Source organism: Oncorhynchus nerka, linkage group LG2 (genome assembly GCF_034236695.1).
Source record: "Oncorhynchus nerka isolate Pitt River linkage group LG2, Oner_Uvic_2.0, whole genome shotgun sequence".
Taxonomy (NCBI): Eukaryota; Metazoa; Chordata; class Actinopteri; order Salmoniformes; family Salmonidae; genus Oncorhynchus; species Oncorhynchus nerka.
In genome coordinates, this window is record NC_088397.1 from 99,968,036 (window position 1) to 99,986,466 (window position 18,431).

Genomic DNA, 18,431 nt, shown 5'->3' on the forward strand with positions numbered 1-18,431 from the left:
CAGAGAGAGAACTATGATGGGAACTCCCCAGAGAGAGAACTATGATGGGAACTCCCCAGAGAGAGAGAACTATGATGGGAACTCCCCAGAGAGAGAGAACTATGATGGGAACTCCCCAGAGAGAGAACTATGATGGGAACTCCCCAGAGAGAGAACTATGATGGGAACTCCCCAGAGAGAGAACTATGTTGGGAACTCCCCAGAGAGAGAACTATGATGGGAACTCCCCAGAGAGAGAACTATGATGGGAACTCCCCAGAGAGAGAACTATGATGGGAACTCCCCAGAGAGAGAACTATGATGGGAACTCCCCAGAGAGAGAACTATGTTGGGAACTCCCCAGAGAGAGAACTATGATGGGAACTCCCCAGAGAGAGAACTATGATGGGAACTCCCAGAGAGAGAACTATGATGGGAACTCCCCAGAGAGAGAACTATGATGGGAACTCCCAGAGAGAGAGAACTATGATGGGAACTCCCAGAGAGAGAGAACTATGATGGGAACTCCCCAGAGAGAGAACTATGATGGGAACTCCCCAGAGAGAGAACTATGTTGGGAACTCCCCAGAGAGAGAGAACTATGATGGGAACTCCCCAGAGAGAGAGAACTGTGATGGGAACTCCCCAGAGAGAGAGAACTATGATGGGAACTCCCCAGAGAGAGAACTATGATGGGAACTCCCCAGAGAGAGAACTATGTTGGGAACTCCCCAGAGAGAGAGAACTATGATGGGAACTCCCCAGAGAGAGAGAACTGTGATGGGAACTCCCCAGAGAGAGAGAACTGTGATGGGAACTCCCCAGAGAGAGAACTATGATGGGAACTCCCCAGAGAAAGGACTATAATGGGAACTCCCCAGAGAGAGAGAACTATGTTGGGAACTCCCCAGAGAGAGAACTATGATGGGAACTCCCCAGAGAGAGAACTATGATGGGAACTCCCCAGAGAGAGAACTATGATGGGAACTCCCCAGAGAGAGAGAGAACTATGTTGGGAACTCCCCAGAGAGAGAACTATGATGGGAACTCCCCAGAGAGAGAGAACTATGATGGGAACTCCCCAGAGAGAGAGAGAACTATGTTGGGAACTCCTCAGAGAGAGAGAACTATGATGGGAACTCCCCAGAGAGAGAACTATGATGGGAACTCCCCAGAGAGAGAACTATGATGGGAACTCCCCAGAGAGAGAGAACTATGATGGGAACTCCCCAGAGAGAGAACTATGATGGGAACTCCCCAGAGAGAGAGAACTATGATGGGAACTCCCCAGAGAGAGAACTATGATGGGAACTCCCCAGAGAGAGAGAACTATGATGGGAACTCCCCAGAGAGAGAACTATGATGGGAACTCCCCAGAGAGAGAACTATGTTGGGAACTCCCCAGAGAGAGAGAACTATGATGGGAACTCCCCAGAGAGAGAGAACTGTGATGGGAACTCCCCAGAGAGAGAGAACTGTGATGGGAACTCCCCAGAGAGAGAACTATGATGGGAACTCCCCAGAGAAAGGACTATAATGGGAACTCCCCAGAGAGAGAGAACTATGTTGGGAACTCCCCAGAGAGAGAACTATGATGGAACTCCCCAGAGAGAGAACTATGATGGGAACTCCCCAGAGAGAGAACTATGATGGGAACTCCCCAGAGAGAGAGAGAACTATGTTGGGAACTCCCCAGAGAGAGAACTATGATGGGAACTCCCCAGAGAGAGAGAACTATGATGGGAACTCCCCAGAGAGAGAACTATGATGGGAACTCCCCAGAGAGAGAACTATGATGGAAACTCCCCAGAGAGAGAGAACTATGATGGGAACTCCCCAGAGAGAGAACTATGATGGGAACTCCCCAGAGAGAGAGAACTATGATGGGAACTCCCCAGAGAGAGAACTATGATGGGAACTCCCAAGAGAGAGAGAACTATGATGGGAACTCCCCAGAGAGAGAACTATGTTGGGAACTCCACAGAGAGAGAACTATGATGGGAACTCCCCAGAGAGAGAACTATGTTGGGAACTCCACAGAGAGAGGACTATGATGAAGTTACATTATCAAAACACCCCCCCCTGGTCTGTCCAGATAAAGTTCAGAGGAAAAGATAAAGGGTGGTTACTCTCATAGCGATTATGCTGAGGAGGGAGGAGATGATCTACCACCATTCGTCTTACTTCTCGTGTCCCAAATGGCACCATATTCCTTAAATGTGCACTACATTTGATCAAAAGTAGTGTTCTTTAGAGGGAAGACGATGCTATCTGGAATGGGCCCACTGACACACGTTAGAAAATACACATTATGCAGCTTCTCTGGTGTCCATGAACCTGACAGCTGGCTGCTTCTTATCATAACTGTTTTATCTGGAGAACTTCCTTTTTAGATGTATTTTATTTGACCAGGTTTGTTTCATTGAGATTTACAACCTACACTACCGTTCAAAAGTTTTAGGGTCACTTAGAGATGTCCTTGTTTTTTTTAAATAAAAGCACTTTTTTTTGTCCATTTAAAGTAACATCAAATTGATCAGACCTTGTCGACATTGTTCATCTTGTAAATGACTATTGTAGCTGGAAATGACAGATTATTTTTATGTTTATTTATCTACAATTGAAGTCAGAAGTGTACATACTACACCTTAGCCAAATGCATTTAAACTCAGTGTTTCACAATTCCTGACATTTTCATCCTCATAAAAATTCCCTGTTTTAGGTCAGTTAGGATCACCACATTATTTTAAGAATGTGAAATGTCAGAATAATAGTAGAGAGAATGATTTATTCCAGCTTTCATTTCCTTCATCACATTCCCAGTGGGTAAGATGTTTACATACACTCAATTAATATTTAGTAACATTGCCTTTAAACTGTTTAACTTGGGTCAAACATTTCAGGTAGCCTTCCACAAGCTTACCACAATAAGTTGGGTGAATTTTGACCCATTCCTCCTGACAGAGCTGGTGTCAGGTCTGTAGGCCTCCTTGCTCGCACACACTTTTTCAGTTCTGCCCACAAATGTTATATGGTTCACAAATGGTTCACAAATGTTCACAAATGGTCAGGGCTTTGTGATGGCCACTCCAATACCTTGACTTTGTTGTCCTTAAACCATTTTGCTACAACTTTGGTTGTATGCTTGTGGTCATTGTCCATTTGGAAGACCCATTAGCGGCCATCTTTAACTTCTTGACTGATGTCTTGAGATGTCGCTTCAATATATCCACATAATTGTCCATCCTCATGATGCCATCTATTTTGTGAAGTGCACCAGTTCCTCCTGCAGCAAAGCACCCCCACAACATGAAGCTGCCACCCCCGTGCTTCACGGTCAAGATGGTGTTCTTTGGCTTGCAAGCATCCCCCTTTTTCCTCCAAACGTAATGATGGTCATTATGGCCAAACAGTTCTATTTTTGTTTCATCAGACCAGAGGACATTTCTTCAAAAAGTTCGATCTTTGTCCCCATGTCCAGTTCCAAACCGTAGTCTGGCTTTTCATGGCGGTTTTGGAGCAGTGGCTTCTTCCTTGCTGAGCTGCTTTTCAGGTTATGTCGATATGGGACTCGTTTTACTGTGGATATAGATACTTTTGTACCTGTTTCCTAACAGCATCTTGACAAGGTCCTTTGCTGTTGTTCTGGGATTGATTTGCGCTTTTCGCACCAAAGTACGTTAATCTCTAGGAGACAGAATGCGTCTTCTTCCTGAGCGGTATGACGGCTGTGTGGTCTCATGGTGTTTATACTTGCGTAATATTGTTTGTATAGATGAATGTGGTACCTTCAGGCGTTTGGAAATTGCTCCCAAGGATGAACCAGACTTGTGGAGGTCTACACTTCTTTTTCTGAGGTCTTGGCTGATTTCGTTTGATTTTCTCATGATGTCAAACAAAGAGGCACTGAATTTGAAGGTAGGCCTTCAAATACATCCACAAGTACACCTCCAATTGACTCAAATTATGTCAATTAGCCTATCAGAAGCTTCTACAGCCATGACAACAGTTTCTAGAATTTTCCAAGCTGTTTAAAGGCACAGTCAACTTAGTGTATGTACACTTCTGACTCACCGGAATTGTGATACAGTGAAATAATCTGTCTGTAAGCAATTGTTGGAAAAATTAATTGTGTCATGCACAAAGTAGATGTCCTAACAGACTTGCCAAAACTATAGTTTGTTAACAAGAAATTTGTGGAGTGGTTGAAAAATGAATTGTTATGCCTCCAACCTAAGTGTATGTAAACTTCCGACTTCAAATGTACATAGGCTTACAGATGGCCATTATCAGCAACCATCACTCCTGTGTTCCAATGGCACATTGTGTAAGCTATTCCAAGTTGATCATTTTAAAATGATAATTGATCATTAGAAAACCCTTTTGCAATTATGTTAGCACAGCTGAAAACTGTTGTCCTGCTTAAAGAAGCAATAAAACTGGCTTTCTTCAGACTAGTTGAGTATCTGGAGCATCAGTGTTTGTGGGTTTGATTACAGGCTCAAATGTCCAGAAACAAAAGACCTTTCTTCTGAAACTCGTCAGTCTATTCTCTTTCTGAGAAATGAACGCTATTCGTTGTGAGAAATTGCCAAGATCAAACTGGACACACAGAGTTTATCTCACGGGTAGCTATTGAACCATGAGACTGCCTGATCAGATAATCTTATGTTGACAAGTGTTTGCAACATAATGTCATGAACAATGGTGTCAAATGCCTTTGACAGATCGATGAAAAGGGAGACACTGTGTTGTTTCTTGACCATGTCTTCTCGTCCTTGTCCATTGCTGCAGCAGAAGTGATGTTTTATGAAACCTGGTTGAAACATAATGTAAAATGTAAGATGTCATTGACATGACATAAAACGGCTTCAATTGTTTTGATTCAAGGGTCTCCAAGAGTTCAGCTAGAATCTGTAGCTTAGAAAGGCCTGTAGTTATTCAGGTTCAAGGGTTCTCCTCCCTTTAAGAGGGACAGAACTTGTTTCCAAACTCTTGGGATGACATTTAGCTCAAGGCTCCTCTCCTATAGTTAAACCAGTGTCCAACAGTAGATGACCTAAGGGACGATCCTGATGTTTCTGTGACTATTTAGATTGATATTTTGGGGGGATCCCCATTAGCTGACGTCAATTGTGACAGCTAGTCTTCCTGGGGTCTGACACATAGCGAAAAAGACATTACAAAAATGAACGTAGACATTACAGACAAACGCATACCTACATTACAACCTATACATACTGTATACCTTAACTAGGTTAACTAGGTCAGATAGGGTAGAGGATAGGTTGACTAGGTCAGATAGGGAAGAGTTTAACTAGATAAAATAAAGGACCGGTTAGCTAGATCATATAGGGGAGAGGTTAGCTAGGTTAACTAGATCAGATAGGGGAGAGGCTAGATAGGTTAACTAGATCAGATAGGAGAGAGGCTAGGTTAACTAGGTCAGATAGGGGAGAGGTCTGGTGTTGTTTTATAGTTTTTTTTAAACAAATGTTTTGTTGAAGTAACAACAGTTTATTAATCGAACAGGGGCAGGCAAAAGGCAGGTCGAGGGCAGGCAGAGGTCGGTAACCCAGATGGGTGGGGCTAAGGTACAGGACGGCAGGCAGGCTCAGGGTCAACGCCAGGGCGTTCATCCCCGGGAAACCTAGTAAACAGGAACAATCGAGACACAGGAGCATAGGACAAAACGCAGGTAGGCTTGATAAAACAAAACGAACTGGCAACAGACAAACAGAGAACACAGGTATAAATACAAAGGGGATAATGGGGAAGATGGGCGACACCTGGAGGGGGGTGGAGACAATCACAAAGACAGGTGAAACAGATCAGGGTGTGACAGTACCCCCCCTCTAGGAAAGTCACCTGGCGTCCTACCTGGGCACATACCTGGTTGACCCTGGTGCTGGCGTTGGAAATCAGTGATGAGGCCTGGGTCCCTAGCGGGGACCCAGCACCTCTCCTGAGGTTCATAACCCTCCCAGTCAACCAGGTACTGGATCCCCCTACCCCGAGGTTGAGCCTTCAGGAGACGCCTCAGAGTGTACGCCGGTTGGCGGTCGATGAGACGGGGCAGAGGGGTGTGCCTGGAAACAGGAGACAAAGGGCTGTGAGACATGGGTTTACATCTAGACACATGAAAAGTAGGAAGTATACGGAGGGTGCTGGCCAACAGAGAACGAACAGCAGAGGCTAATGACTTTGGAGATGGGAAATGGGCCGATAAACCGGGGGGAGAGTTTGCGGGATTCTGAGAGGACAGCCATATCTTCTTCCCTACCCGATACTGGGGAGCTGGAGTCCGGTGGCGATCTGCTCGTCGTCGATACCTGGAGGTGGTCTTGAGGAGGGCCGACCTCCTCCAGGTATGATGACAGCGGCAGACAAACATCTGGGCAGAAGGTATGCAGACCTCTTCTTCCTGCTCAGGGAAGAGTGGGAGCTGATACCCCAGGAAAAACTCAAAAGGTGATAGGCCGGTGGCAGAGCAGGGAAGGGTGTTGCGGGCGTATTCGACCCACACAAGCTGCTGGCTCCAGGTGGTGAGGTTGGCGGAGACCAGGCAGCGGAGACCAGGTAGCGCAGAGTAGCCTCTAGGTCCTGGTTGGCTCAGTCCGACTGGCCGTTGGACTGGGGGTGGAACCTGGAGGACAGGCTGGCCGATGACACAATAAGGGTGCAGAACGCCTTCCAGAACTGGGATGAGAACTGAGGACCCTGGTCGAAGACCATGTCTATTGGTAGACCATGGATCCGGGAAACGTGCTGTATCTCTTTTGCAGAGGGTAGTTTGGGGAGAGGAATGAAGTGAGCACTTTGGAAAACCGATCCACTACGGTCAGGATGGCGGTGTTGCCATCAGACGGTAAAGACCCGTGACAAAGTTCAGGAAGATGTGAGACCAGGACGGTGAGGGACAGGCAGAGGTTGGAGGAGTCTTGTTCTGTGCACAAACCGTGCAAGCGGCGACGAATGCAGAGACGTCAGGGACCATGGTAGAAAACCAAAAGCGTTGTCTCACAAAAGCCAGGGTCCTACGGGAGCCCGGGTGGCAGGCAAGCTGGAGGAGTGGGCCCACTCCATGACCGTGGAGAGGACGGCGTCAGAAACAAAAATCAGATTATCAGGCCCCCCGGGGTTTGACTGGGAACGCTGCGCCTCATGGGCCTGCTTCCCTATTCCCCAGCTGAGTGCCGTTGCCAGGAACGAGGTGGGAAGGATGGTTCAGAGGTAGTAGCCATGGGGCTTTATTATAGCGGCATGACAGCGTATCCGGATTGACATTCTTGGATCCCAGCCAGTATGAGGGAGAAGTTAAGCAGTAGGGCCCATCTAGCCTGCCTGGAATTGAGGCGCGTGACAGTGCGGAGATACTCCAGGTTCTTGTGGTTGGTCCACATGATGAACGGATGTTCTGCCTCCTCCAGCCAGTGCCTCCATTCCTCCAATGAAACTCACGATTCCCCACATCGTAGTTCTTCTCCGTGGCGTTGAGGCGATGGGATTTAGCTTGGGACAGCTGGCAGAACGCTGGGACATGGCAGCCCCCACTCCGACATTCCGAAAAATTTGGCCTCCACCAAGAACTGAAAGGATGGGTCAGGATGAACAAAGATGTGGAGCTGTGGTGAAGCAATGTTTGAGGTCCCAGAACGCAGGTCAGCAGCTGCAGATCACATGAATGGAACCTTGGACGAGGTGAGTGCAGACTGGAGGGAAGCCAGGGTGCTGGATAAAGCATCGATAAAAGTCGGCAAACCCCAGGAAAAGTTGCAGTTTCATCCTGGAAGTAGGCTGGGGCCAATCCACCACCACTCTCACCTTCCCGGGATCCATTTGTACACAACCTGCAGCGATGATGTAACCCAAAAAAGGGATGGTGGGACGATGAAACCCGCACTTCTCTGCTTTTACAAACAGCTGGTTCTCCAGGAGGTGTTGGAGAACCTGTCGGAGGTGGAGCACATATTCTTGGGTGGGAGAAGACGAGGATGTCATCGAGTCAGATGAAGATGAGCTGGTTATTAACAACTGACTTTCAGCATGCTTACAGAGAAGGGCACTCAACATGTACTGCACTGACACAAATTACTGATGATTGATTGATTGGCTGAAAGAAATCGATAATAAGATGATTGTGAGAGCTGTATTTTTAGACTTCAGTTCAGCCTTTGATATTTTTTTATTTCGCTCACCCGTCCAAGGATTCCACCTCGCCTCCGAGGCATCCGGAAGTCCCCGACGGCTCCGTTGCCGAGAGAACCCGAGGCTACCTGAGGTTCTTAGAGTGTTTCCGAAGACGGCCGATTCACCGTTTCCCTAGCCTATGCAACTAGGCAGAGCTGAGTTGTTTCCAGTAGAACGGCTTTTCAGGCTCAACACTAATAGTTAACTCATGGTCATTTTGTGTACTCTTGTCCGTTAAAATACCAGGCTCACCGGTAGGAGAGAGTACTCTGCTCGGCCATATGGAGAACGCGCCTGCTTCCCTTACTCGCACTCCGTTTCATGCCATTCTGCTGTGGGGAAACCAGTCGAAATCTCTCCAGGTCCTCATCGACTCTGGGGCCGATGAGAGCTTTTTGGACTACCCTGGTTTCTGAGCTGGGCATCCCCACTCAGCCCCTCTCCATTCCCATGGACGTTAGAGTGCTGGACGGGCGCTCTATAGGCCGGGTCACCCACAACACCACTCCCTTCAACCTAAATGTGTCAGGGAACCATAACGAGGCTATCCTGCTCATTAAATCTACTCAGATTCCTGTGGTTTTGGGATTCTCCTGGCTCCAGCGACACAATCCCTTCATTAATAACTGGTCTACTAATGAGGTCATGGGCTGGATCCCATTCTGCCACGCCCATTGCCTGAAGTCAGCACAGCCTGCCCCCGGACGTCCTCCTGGAGGCGTGGAGTACCAGGACCTCCGGGAGGTGTTGAACAAGGCCCGGGCCACTTCGCTTCCGCTGCACCGATCATATGACTGCGGGTTGACCTTCTCCGCCCTGGGGACGACTGTACTCTCTGTAGGGACCAGAGACCAAGGCGAGGGAGACCTACATTGTGGACTTCCTAGATGCAGGATTCATCCCTTGTTTTTCCTCTCACGCCGGCGCAGGATTCTTCTTTGTGGAGAAGAAGAACAAGACCCTGCGCCCGTGCATCGACTACCGGGGCCTCAGCGACATAACGGTGAAGAACCGCTACCCGCTGCCTCTCATCTCCTCGGCCTTCGAGCCGCTCCAGGGGGCCACCATGTTTTCCAAGCTGGATCTATGGAACGCCTACCACCTGGTGCAGATACGGGAAGGGGACGAGTGGAAGATCGCCTTCAACACGGCCAGCGATCACTACGAGTATCTGGTCATGCCATTTGGCATTACCAACGCCCCTGCTGTGTTCCAGGCTCTGGTTAATGATGTTCTCTGTTTAACTTCTTAGAGATAGGGGGCAGCATTTCCACTTTTTGATAAATAGCGTGCACAATTTCACGTACTGTAAATTTCAACTTCCTGCAACTCATGCCAGGAATATATTATATGCATATGATTAGTAGGTGTGGATAGAAAACACTATGAAGTTTCTAAAACTGGTTCAATCATGTCTGTGACTATAACAGAACTTATGTAGCAGGCAAAACCCCAAGGAAAAACTGTTCAGAATATATATTTTTTTCCTCTGACAGTTCCCTCAGTTGTCTTTGCCAAGGGAAATTAGATAGCGCCCATTTTACAGTTCCTACGACTTCCACAGGATGTCACCAGTCTTTGGAATTAGGTTGAAGTTAATCATTGAAACGAAGAAGAGGCACTTCCTGGAACAACGTTACACTGTTGATAGTTACGCAAGAGGGAAAAAGGGGCATGTTTTGTTTACTTTCTCTATCAAATACAGTTTGCCCCGTCTACAATTTGATCGATTATTAACGTTTAAAAATACCTAAAGTTCTATTACAAAAGTAGTTTGAAATATTTTGGCAAAGTTTATAGGCAACTTTTGAAATGTTTTGTAGTGACGTTGTGTTTTGGAAAGCTGTTTTTTTCCGGATCAAACCTGCTTTATAAATGGAGATTTTGGGTATACATGGACGGAATTAATCGGAAAAAAAGGACCAATTGTGATGTTTATGGGACATATTGGAGTGCCAACAAAGAAGCTCGTCAAAGGTAATGCATGTTTTATATTTTATTTCAGCGTTTTGTGTAGCGCTGGCTACGCTAATTCTTTTGTTTACAACTCGTTCAAGTGGTTCAGGGGGGGTGCATGCTATCAGATAATAGCTTCTCATGCTTTCGCCGAAAATCATTTTGAAAATCTGACATGTTGGCTGAATTCACAACGAATGTGTGATTTAATGAAAGTTTGAGTTTTATCGCGTTTTATTTGAATTTGGCGCTTTACATTTCCCGAGGCTATTGGCCACTTGAGACGCTAGCATCTCACTATCCCTAAGGGGTTAATTAACCTCTCTAGGATAGGGGACGCTTGCGTTCCACTTGGCCAAAAGCCAGGGAAAATGCAGCGCGGCAAATTCAAATAAAATGATATAAAAATCTAACTTTCATTAAATCACACATGTAAGATACTAAATTAAAGCTACACTCATTGTGAATCCAGCCAATATGTCAGATTTTAAAAAGGCTTTTCAGCAAAAGCATAAGAAGCTATTATCTGACGATAGCACAACAGTAAACAAAGAGAGTAGCATCTTTTCAACCCTGCAGGTGCTACACAAAACGCAGAAATAAAATATAAATCATGCCTCCAAAATGTCCATTTATTTGGCGAGTTTGATCCAGAAAAAAAAAGGCTTCCAATTTGCGTAACATTATTGAAGATTTATGTTAAAAACATCCTAAAGATTGATTCTATACATCGTTTGACATGTTTCTACAGACTGTAATTTAACTTTTGGACATTTCGTCTGCTCCTAGTGAACGCACTTCATGACTTTGGATTTGTTTACAAAACGTGCTCACAAAAGTAGCTATTTGGACATAAATGACGGACATTATCGAACAAAACAAACATTTATTGCGGAACTGGGATTCCTGGGAGTGCATTCTGATGAAGATCATCAAAGGTAAGTGAATATTTATAATGTTATTTCTGACTTCTGTTGACTGCAATATGGCGGATATCTTTTTGGCTTATTTGGTCTCTGAGCACCGTACTCAGATTATTGCAGCGCTTTTGAAATCTGACACAGTGGTTGCATTAAGGAGAAGTTTATCCAGCCACTTGGGTACATTTGGGCAACTTGTGTGGGACACCGAAATACTGCTGTCACCCATCTAAAGTTCTAAAGTTCCATGTATAACCCTTGTGTTTTCATCAAGATGTATAATGAGTATTTCTGTAAATTGATGTGGCTCTCTGCAAAATCACCGGATGTTTTTGGAACTACTGAACATAACGCGCCAATGTATACTGAGATTTTTTGATGTAAATATGAACTTTATCGAACAAAACATACATGTATTGTGTAACATGAAGTCCTATGAGTGTCATCTGATGAAGAACATCAAAGGTTAGTGATTCATTCAATCTCTATTTCTGATTTTTGTGACTCCACTCTGGCTGGAAAAATGGCTGTGTTTTGTCTGTGACTAGGTGCAGACCTAACATAATCGTTTGTGGTGCTTTCGCTGTAAAGCCTATTTGAAATCGGACACTGTGGTGGGATTAACAACAAGATGACCTTTAAAATGGTATAAAATACATGTTTGAGGATTTTTAATTATGAGATCTCTGTTGTTTTGAATTTGGGGCCCTGCACTTTCACTGGCTGTTGTCATATCGATCCCGTTAACGGGATCTCAGCCCTAAGAAGTTTTAAAGATATGACAAACAGGAGCTGCAATATAATCCATGACCATCCTCAGTAGCTTTCCATCTGAATTGTCAATACCAGGTGGTTTCTGATTGTATTGTATTGTATTGATGGACAACCTCTCCCACACTACAACATTCAAAATTACAATGTTTTTCTTTCATTATTAGGTATTTTATGCATGAATATGACGGCTCGCAGGAGTTTGCTCACTTTGCCAATTAAAAAGTCATAAGAAATAATTGCCAAAATCACAAGGTTTTGTGATGAATGAGCCTTGAGATTTAATGAAAGAGTTGAATTAGTCTTTCTGCCCATAATTCATCATTCATACTTCATATGATGCATCTTAGTTTCACAATACAGCTTCTTCTTTTTGTTCAGTTTAGTCACATCATTTCTCAATTTTACAGTCAGTTTGACAATCAGATGTTTATCCATACTTATTAGTTACTGCTTGATGGTTGTGGGGTTTTTTCTGTCAGGATTCCCTGAAAGCTGGGCGCACAAGTGACAAGCACATCACACAAAAAAAAATGCTAACTGTCACCTGGAGACAAGGTCCTTGCAGATCATTGGAGACACAGTGGACCGTTCTGGTGTTCGCCTAATGATACGTGCCTTTACCTAAGGAAAACCGCAACTGTATCCATCTGAACTTGAGGCAATGAGGATCCGTGTTGAAAGGGTTATTTGTCTGGAGAAGCTCAAGTACACCCATCTCTTTCTGCCAGACAGCAACTCCAGGACAGCTCACATCTCTTGCAAAGAGGGTCAGTGTACAGAATAGTTTGGAGCAAAGACAACATCAAAAGCACATCAACAGCACCATGGACATGTGAATGGTTGGCTAATACATTTGACAGTGAAGCAAATTCTCATTTCATCCTTTATATTATTAAGACAGCTAATAATCAATCAATCAATGAATATTTAATATTTTTGCGCAACTTTTTTTTACAAGTTTTGAATCATACTGTTCATGTTCATAACAAGAATGATGTTGAAACGTTGCAGTTCTGTTTCCTGGGTCATGAAACGCCTTTTCTGAAGACTTTTGTTTTTTTTAGTGGGTGGACTGTATGAACAGGCAAAGGGAGTGGACCTCAGTTGCTAGGGGAAATAATTTCAGAGGGGCGTAGGCTACAACTCAAACATTGAATGGGAGGGCCAAGTCTATTTCTTTCACTGTGTCCTGTGATGGTTTTTATCACAGTAGGATCCCACTTGAAGTGGCTGCTCTAAATCAAATCAAATCAAATCAAGTGTATTTATATAGCCCTTCGTACATCAGCTGATATCTCAAAGTGCTGTACAGAAACCCAGCCTAAAACCCCAAACAGCAAGCAATGCAGGTGTAGAAGCTCTAAGACTGCAGTGCCTCCGCAGCTTGTGGCGTGGTGCTATAGACCACAGCAGTTCTGGTAGTATTACAGTTTTGAGGTGGTAGAGGAACTCTGCATTATACTGCATTGTGCTGCATGAAAACTCAACCACACCACCAAATCCCAGAAACTCCCTTCTGCTATATGCATCTCAGCTTGTATTTGATATATGATAAACATGTACCTGTTAAAGTTAGTTAATTAAAGTCTAGTTAAATAAATAAATTTTAACAAAACCTGTGACTGGTCTTTAGCATTAGATAAGCTGACCGATGGGGGAATATTTTATCTCCAACACGCTGTGATAAGAGCTAGGTAAATGAGTAGGGGATTGTCAATATTAAATTAATCAAACCATGAATAAGGTTCAGTGGAAAAAGCATATATTTTTTACAATATAAATAACACCATTCTCCATGTACTGTAAATAACACCATTCTCCATGTACTGTAAATAACACCATTCTCCATGTACTGTAAATAACACCATTCTCCATGTACTGTAAATAACACCATTCTCCATGTACTGTAAATAACACCATTCTCCATGTACTGTAAATAACACCATTCTCCATGTACTGTAAATAACACCATTCTCCATGTACTGTAAATAACACCATTCTCCATGCACTGTAAATAACACCATTCTCCATGTACTGTAAATAACACCATTCTCCATGTACTGTAAATAACACCATTCTCCAAGCACTGTAAATAACACCATTCTCCACGCACTGTAATTTACAACTTGATAACAGTTATTGATAAGAGCTAGGTAAATGAATAATCCGTTGGGAGAAGGGGATTGTAAATATAAATTACAATTGTTTTAGATCTATTTGACCTTATAATCACTGGAGACAAATGTGATTCCAGTCCTATGGCAACAAACTGAAGCATATCAACATTTCCCACGGTAAAATGTATGATATTGTTTCCGCCCATACCATTGCAAGGGAAGCCAGTTTGGATTTGGCTTCACACCAATCGCATCCGAAGCCAAACGACATTGACAGAAAAAAAAATTGTTGCATCTCATTGTGTTGTCCTCCGGTGGGCCTCTCTTAAATTACCCATGGATGTAGATAAGGGTTTAGACTTTTACATAATTCTCTGTACTGGCCAATGAATATAAAGGGTCGATTCGGATTCAACCGTTAATGTAGACATTGTGCCTCTGGCCTGAGAGGATGGCAGTTCAGTTTGTAGCTAGATGTACTTGGCTAATGTTAACTAGCTAATGTTGCCCATTGAAAGGAAGTTAGGCTAGCGAGCATTTTAGTCAGGTAGCCTAGGACAACAAAAGCTAAACGTGTGTACTGTACGACATGAAAGAGAGGATGCCATTGGTGTTTCTCTACAAGTAGGGCGAGTCAACATGAAAGAGAGGATGCCATTGGTGTTTCTCTACAACTAGGGCGAGTCAACATGAAAGAGAGGATGCCATTGGTGTTTCTCTACAAGTAGGGTGGGTCAACATGCTTTTCTACTTGCACACACACACATACACACACACACACACACACAGAAATCAGTACCACGGACAGCCACATCATATTTAGCTTCTGTTGATTTGACTAAATTGATGTTGGTATATTTTAGTTGTCACAGTATTAGTCTAAGCAGAGGTGACTAGATTATGTTGAAATGGTGCTGGAATAGAGGAGGCAGGGCCTGTTGTTGACATGGTGCTGGAATAGAGGAGGCAGGGCCTGTTGTTGACATGGTGCTGGAATAGAGGAGGCAGGGCCTGTTGTTGACATGGTTCTGGAATTAGTGGAGGCAGAGCCTGTTGTTGACATGGTGCTGGAATAGAGGAGACAGGGCCTGTTGTTGACATGGTGCTGGAATAGAGGAGACAGGGCCTGTTGTTGACATGGTGCTGGAATTAGTGGAGGCAGGGCCTGTTGTTGACATGGTGCTGGAATAGAGGAGGCAGGGCCTGTTGTTGACATGGTGCTGGAATAGTGGAGGCAGGGCCTGTTGTTGGAATAGAGGAGGCAGGGCCTGTTGTTGACATGGTGCTGGAATAGTGGAGGCAGGGCCTGTTGTTGGAATAGAGGAGGCAGGGCCTGTTGTTGACATGGTGCTGGAATAGAGGAGACAGGGCCTGTTGTTGACATGGTGCTGGAATTAGTGGAGGCAGGGCCTGTTGTTGACATGGTGCTGGAATAGAGGAGGCAGGGCCTGTTGTTGACATGGTGCTGGAATAGTGGAGGCAGGGCCTGTTGTTGACATGGTGCTGGAATAGTGGAGGCAGGGCCTGTTGTTGGAATAGAGGAGGCAGGGCCTGTTGTTGAAATAGTGGAGGCAGGGCCTGTTGTTGGAATAGTGGAGGCAGGGCCTGTTGTTGGAATAGTGGAGGCAGGGCCTGTTGTTGAAATAGAGGAGACAGGGCCTGTTGTTGGAATAGTGGAGGCAGGGCCTGTTGTTGGAATAGTGGAGGCAGGGCCTGTTGTTGGAATAGAGGAGGCAGGGCCTGTTGTTGGAATAGAGGAGGCAGGGCCTGTTGTTGGAATAGAGGAGGCAGGGCCTGTTGTTGGAATAGTGGAGGCAGGGCCTGTTGTTGAAATAGAGGAGGCAGGGCCTGTTGTTGGAATAGTGGAGGCAGGGCCTGTTGTTGAAATAGAGGAGACAGGGCCTGTTGTTGGAATAGAGGAGACAGGGCCTGTTGTTGGAATAGTGGAGGCAGGGCCTGTTGTTGGAATAGTGGAGGCAGGGCCTGTTGTTGGAATAGTGGAGGCAGGGCCTGTTGTTGGAATAGTGGAGGCAGGGCCTGTTGTTGGAATAGTGGAGGCAGGGCCTGTTGTTGGAATAGTGGAGGCAGGGCCTGTTGTTGGAATAGAGGAGGCAGGGCCTGTTGTTGAAATAGAGGAGGCAGGGCCTGTTGTTGGAATAGAGGAGGCAGGGCCTGTTGTTGAAATAGAGGAGGCAGGGCCTGTTGTTGGAATAGTGGAGGCAGGGCCTGTTGTTGGAATAGAGGAGGCAGGGCCTGTTGTTGACATGGTGCTGGAATAGAGGAGGCAGGGCCTGTTGTTGACATGGTGCTGGAATAGAGGAGGCAGGGCCTGTTGTTGAAATGGTGCTGGAATAGAGGAGGCAGGGCCTGTTGTTGGAATAGTGGAGGCAGGACCTGTTGTTGACATGGTGCTGGAATAGTGGAGGCAGGGCCTGTTGTTGGAATAGTGGAGGCAGGGCCTGTTGTTGAAATAGAGGAGGCAGGGCCTGTTGTTGACATGGTGCTGGAATAGAGGAGGCAGGGCCTGTTGTTGGAATAGTGGAGGCAGGGCCTGTTGTTGACATGGTGCTGGAATAGTGGAGGCAGGGCCTGTTGTTGGAATAGTGGAGGCAGGGCCTGTTGTTGAAATGGTGCTGGAATAGAGGAGGCAGGGCCTGTTGTTGGAATAGAGGAGGCAGGGCCTGTTGTTGGAATAGTGGAGGCAGGGCCTGTTGTTGAAATAGAGGAGGCAGGGCCTGTTGTTGGAATAGAGGAGACAGGGCCTGTTGTTGACATGGTGCTGGAATAGTGGAGGCAGGGCCTGTTGTTGGAATAGAGGAGGCAGGGCCTGTTGTTGAAATAGTGGAGGCAGGGCCTGTTGTTGGAATAGAGGAGGCAGGGCCTGTTGTTGAAATAGAGGAGGCAGTGCCTGTTGTTGGAATAGAGGATGCAGGGCCTGTTGTTGAAATAGAGGAGGCAGGGCCTGTTGTTGAAATAGAGGAGGCAGGGCCTGTTGTTGAAATAGAGGAGGCAGGGCCTGTTGTTGGAATAGAGGAGGCAGGGCCTGTTGTTGGAATAGAGGAGGCAGGGCCTGTTGTTGAAATAGTGGAGGCAGGGCCTGTTGTTGGAATAGAGGAGGCAGGGCCTGTTGTTGGAATAGAGGAGGCAGGGCCTGTTGTTGAAATAGAGGAGGCAGGGCCTGTTGTTGGAATAGAGGAGGCAGGGCCTGTTGTTGGAATAGAGGAGGCAGGGCCTGTTGTTGGAATAGTGAAGGCAGGGCCTGTTGTTGGAATAGTGGAGGCAGGGCCTGTTGTTGGAATAGAGGAGGCAGGGCCTGTTGTTGGAATAGTGGAGGCAGGGCCTGTTGTTGACATGGTGCTGGAATAGAGGAGGCAGGGCCTGTTGTTGACATGGTGCTGGAATAGAGGAGGCAGGGCCTGTTGTTGACATGGTGCTGGAATAGAGGAGGCAGGGCCTGTTGTTGACATGGTGCTGGAATAGAGGAGACAGCTGTTGTTGACATGGTGCTGGAATAGAGGAGGCAGGGCCTGTTGTTGACATGGTGCTGGAATAGAGGAGGCAGGGCCTGTTGTTGACATGGTGCTGGAATAGAGGAGGCAGGGCCTGTTGTTGAAATGGTGCTGGAATAGTGGAGGCGGGGCCTGTTGTTGACATGGTGCTGGAATAGAGGAGGCAGGTTCTGTTGTTGAAATGGTGCTGGAATAGTGGAGGCAGCTCCTGTTGTTGAAATGGTGCTGGAATAGAGGAGGCAGGGCCTGTTGTTGACATGGTGCTGGAATAGTGGAGGCAGGGCCTGTTGTTGACATGGTGCTGGAATAGTGGAGGCAGGGCCTGTTGTTGACATGGTGCTGGAATAGAGGAGGCAGGGCCTGTTGTTGACATGGTGCTGGAATAGAGGAGGCAGGGCCTGTTTTCATTACGACTTGCGGCTCCTCTCCAGTGTTTTCTAAATCAATAGCTGTTTAGTGGTCTGAAAATGTCAGAAACATAAACATGATTGACCATGCTGTATAAAACCCTCTTAGGTCTCACTCCCCCTATCTGAGATATCTACTGCGGGCTAGGCCCCTTAGTTCCGGTGAAGGGAAATCAACGCTAGGGCATAGAATGACATTTTACACGATTCTGTGCTTCCAACTTTGTGGCAACAGTTTGGAGAAGGCCATTTCCTGTTTCAGCATGACAATGCCCCAATGCACAAAGCGAGGTCCATACAGAAATGGTTTGTCTAGATTGGTGTGGAAGAACTTGACTGGCCTGCAAAGAGCCCTGACCTCAACCGCATTGATCAACTTTGGGATGAATTGGAACGCTGACTGCGAGCCAGGCCTAATCACCCAAAATCAGCGCCTGTCCGCAATAATGCTCTTGTGGCTGAATGGAAGCAAGTCCCTGCAGCAACGTCCCAACATCTAGTGGAAAGCCTTCCCAGAAGAGTGGAGGCTGTTATAGCAGCAAAGGAGGGACAAACTCCATTTTAATGCCCATGATAATG